Source organism: Scyliorhinus canicula, unplaced genomic scaffold (genome assembly GCF_902713615.1).
Source record: "Scyliorhinus canicula unplaced genomic scaffold, sScyCan1.1, whole genome shotgun sequence".
NCBI classification, from domain to species: domain Eukaryota; kingdom Metazoa; phylum Chordata; class Chondrichthyes; order Carcharhiniformes; family Scyliorhinidae; genus Scyliorhinus; species Scyliorhinus canicula.
In genome coordinates this window covers 524,008-527,821 of record NW_024055732.1, presented here as the reverse complement: position 1 = coordinate 527,821, position 3,814 = coordinate 524,008, and the positions used below count along the sequence as shown (strand labels likewise).

The 3,814-nt window shown below is 47.2% G+C and overlaps 1 long non-coding RNA gene across 1 annotated transcript; it reads right to left on the bottom strand.

Annotated features, from left to right (window-relative positions):
* Window positions 1-283: 283 nt before the first annotated feature.
* Window positions 284-2,628, bottom strand: LOC119960766. The gene is made up of 2 exons (XR_005459514.1): window positions 1,875-2,628; window positions 284-578 (listed from the first exon to the last, which is right to left on the bottom strand). It is a non-coding gene; the product is annotated as an uncharacterized LOC119960766 (long non-coding RNA).
* Window positions 2,629-3,814: the final 1,186 nt, after the last annotated feature.

The following is a 3,814-nucleotide window of genomic DNA, read 5'->3' as shown; positions in this document are numbered from 1 at the left end:
CTCTGAATCCCTTCCCCATCTTCTGCAACTATTCCCGAGTTCCTGAACCAGTTACCTTCAACCACTGCCAAACTCTCAGCTTGTTCTCGTTAGAAACATCGTCAACTGTAAATAGTCAGAGTGCTGATATGAGGGTCTCATTTCCTATCTCGGTCTATTTTTCCAGCACTGACCACCCCTTCCCTTTATCTGGAACTTGTACATCTGTGCCCAGCATCAATCCAATCCGGGCAGCTTCTCTACAGACAGCATGATTCCAATATAAACAATACATGAAGCAGTGATCAATGCAATATGTTTTATTTTTGATTACAGACCGTTATTCAGAGAGTAACATAGGGTCAGCTGTTAGAGTAGTGAAGCAGTCAGTGAGCTAGTTTTCCAGGAAATAAGCTGCCATTCAGTGAGAACAAGGGGATCTCGTGTTAATGACAATGCCTCATTGGCCGTTCACCTTTTCCTTCCGTTATGCCTTGACCTTTCCTCGTTGCTGTTAAAGAGACCGTCAGATTCCATTTCATCAGCGATTGGTCCATTACCACGTCCGGGATTCATCTCAATACTGTCACTATTCAACTCTAAAAGTAAAAGACAACATGAAGAAGGAATTAATTGTGTTTTCAGTCTGATGGAGAACAATGAGAAAACATAAAGCAGAGTTTGTCAGAGTGACAGGAAGAGTCTCAACGCAACACATTGTTATTTAAAAAAACGATATATATATAATAATCTTATTGTCACAAGTAGGTTCACAGTAACATTGCAATGACGTTTCTGTGAAAGCATCCAGTCGCCACACTGTGGCGCTGTTCGGGCACAGTGATAGAGAATTCAGAATGTCCAAATTACCTAATAGCAGGTCGTTCGGAACTTGTTGGAGGAAATTGCAGACCCGGGGAGAATGTGCGGAGTCTGCACAGACAGTGACCCAAGTCGGGATTGGAAGCTGGGACCCCGGTGCAGTAAAACTGCAGTGCGACCCACTGTGCCGCCGTACCAGTAACATTAGATGTGTTGTGTATAATACTATTCCAGATTTTCCAGCCTCACACCATGTCTTGTGCAGACTCCCTCCCTCCACCCTCTGATCTGTACAGGCTCCCTCCCGCCCTATCTCCCATTCTGTGTGTTGGACAGAATCTGTCCCTCTCTCCCACTCCCTGTCCTGGACAGAATCTGTCCCTCTCTCCCACTCCCTTTCCTTGACAGAATATGTCCCTCCCGCTCCATGTCCCGCACAAAGTCACTTCCCTTCCACTCTATGATTTGTTCTGACTCACTCAGTCCTTCCCTCTCACTGTCTGCCATGTACAGACTCTGTACTTTCCACTCTCTGATGTGCCTAGACTCCCTCCCTCCTTAGAAGTCCGTGGCAAGTACATAAACACCCCGTCGCCCCATTCCCTGTCCTCTAAAGACCCTGGCCTATTGGTGTGGGGAGAAATGGCCTGATGGAGATTCTGAACCTGTCCTCACACACAGTCCACACTCACACCATCTGTCTCAGTGTCAGTGACCGGGAGCAGTAACTGAATTCTGCAATGAGGCAATGGCAGAGTTTTCTATCCGGATCAATGATTCCATTGAGACTCAGCAACGTACCCCGCCCTGTAACTTGTGGTTTCATTATTGATCCGTGTGGATCAGCTCGCAAAAAAAAAAAAACAAGATCCGCGAAGCACCCAGATAGTGACTAAAGTACCAGAGATTTACCAACGGAGATGTTTTATACTGAATTATTCATTGTTTATTATAATCTCACGGTTCACATCTCTTAATCTGTGAAATAATTGCTCTCATTGCACAATCGATTTAAAATTAATCTGTATGAACCCCAGCGCCTTTATTGTTGGAGAACGTTAAGAGATTCTTACCTCTTTCCATCATATCTGGTCTCGCTGCAGTAGAATTGTGCTGAATCAGCACTAGAAGTACACGCACCAAGAGCAGCCCTTTCTGCATCTTCGCTGGGGTCTGTCAGAGTGACGGTCAGAATGCTGGTGTAGATCGTTTTTCTATCTAATCACGGAGTGTTGCTGCTTTTATAATCAGAAGAGCGGGCGTGTCTGCTCCTGGTGATATTATTGGAAACTGTGTTTTCCTAATTTATGCCTTATTTCCATGAATGTCGTCTTTAGCAAACCCAGATCCACAGTGGCTGAAAAAATCTAAAGGGCGGAAGCAGTGTACCTCGATAGTGTTCCACATGATGTGTTCCTCTTACTGACAGACTCTCCCTCTCCAATGAAGCTGTGCTCAGAGTGCATATACAGACACAGCGCCTGCAAAACTGTTCATCAAAAGCCCTCAATTTGGACAATCGTCCTTTTTTGTGAAGATTAATAGCACATCTATAGTTAGATCCTGTGTCGTTGTGTACGGCCATCTTCAGATGCCTATTCACATGTAGGTCCCGACACTGTATCCCTGCTCTCTTCGGAACCGAGACATTATTTCCGGAAAATCCCTCACTATCACTCTTGTAACAATGCATCACGTCACCACGAAGGAAAAGAAGAGCAGAGACAATTACAGCACAGGTGCAGTCCATTCGGCCCTTCAAGACTGCAGCGACCTTGCTGCCGTCTGACAGACGCTTCTGTGGCACCAAGAGGACTCCAGTATGATAGTTTGCCTACCTGATGCTAAAGCCCTGGACGTCTCTGAGCGGCTACAAAGCATCTTCAAACGGGAGTTCTGTCCGTCGGATTGCTAAACAAACAAGTTATATTTATTTTATTTTTTTTCGTTTTCAGTAGTTGGGAAGTTAGTTCAGTGGGAATGGAGGTTAGGGCAGTTGAATGTTCCTCCTGCAGAATGTGGGAGGAAAGGGTCACCTCGAGTTTCCCTGCTGACTACTTCTGCGGGAAGTGCACCCAACTCCAGCTCCTCGAGAACCGCGTTAGGGAACTGGAGCTGGAGTTGGATGAACATCGGATCATTCGGGAGGCGCAGGGGGTTATTGAGAGGAGGTATAGGGAGGTAGTCACACCTCAGGTAAAGAAGACGGGTTACCGTCAGGGGGACGAGAAGGAACCGGTAGGCAGTATAGTGATCCCCTGTGGTCGTTCCCTTCAATAAGTATACCGTTTTGGATACTGGTGGGGGGGGGATGACTTACCAGGGGTAAGCAATGGGGCACAGGTCACTGGCACAGAGTATGTCCCTGTTGCTCAGAAGGGAAGGGAGAAGAGGAACAGAGCACTTGTCATTGGGGACTCAATAGTTAGAGGGACAGACAGGAGGTTTTGTGGGAACGAAAGAGACTCACAGTTGGCGTGTTGCCTCCCAGGTGTCAGGGTTCGTGATGTCTCTGATCGTGTTTTTAGGATCCTTCAGTAGGAGGGGGAGCAGCCCCAAGTCGTGGTCCACATAGGTACCAACAACATAGGTAGGAAGAGAGATGGGGATTTGAGACAGAAATTCAGGGAGCTTGGGTGAAAGCTGAGAGTTGGAAGAAACAGAGTTGTTATCTCTGGGTTTTTACCCATGCCACGTGCTAGCGAAGAGAGAAATAAGGAGAGAGAGGAGTTGAACACGTGGCTACAAGGATGGCGCAGGAGGGAGGGTTTTGGTTTTCTGTATAATTGGGGATAATTCTTGGGTACGTGGGACCTCCACAATAAGGATGGTCTTCACCTGAACCAGAGGGGGACCAATATCCTGGGGCGGGGGGGGGGGAGATTTGCTAGTGCTCTTCGGGGGGTGGGGGTGGTAAACTGATTCAGCAGGGGGATGGGAACCTGAATTGTAGTCCCAGTGTACAGGATGTTGAGAGTAGTGAGCTCAGGGACAGGGTTAAAAGTTCGAAAGA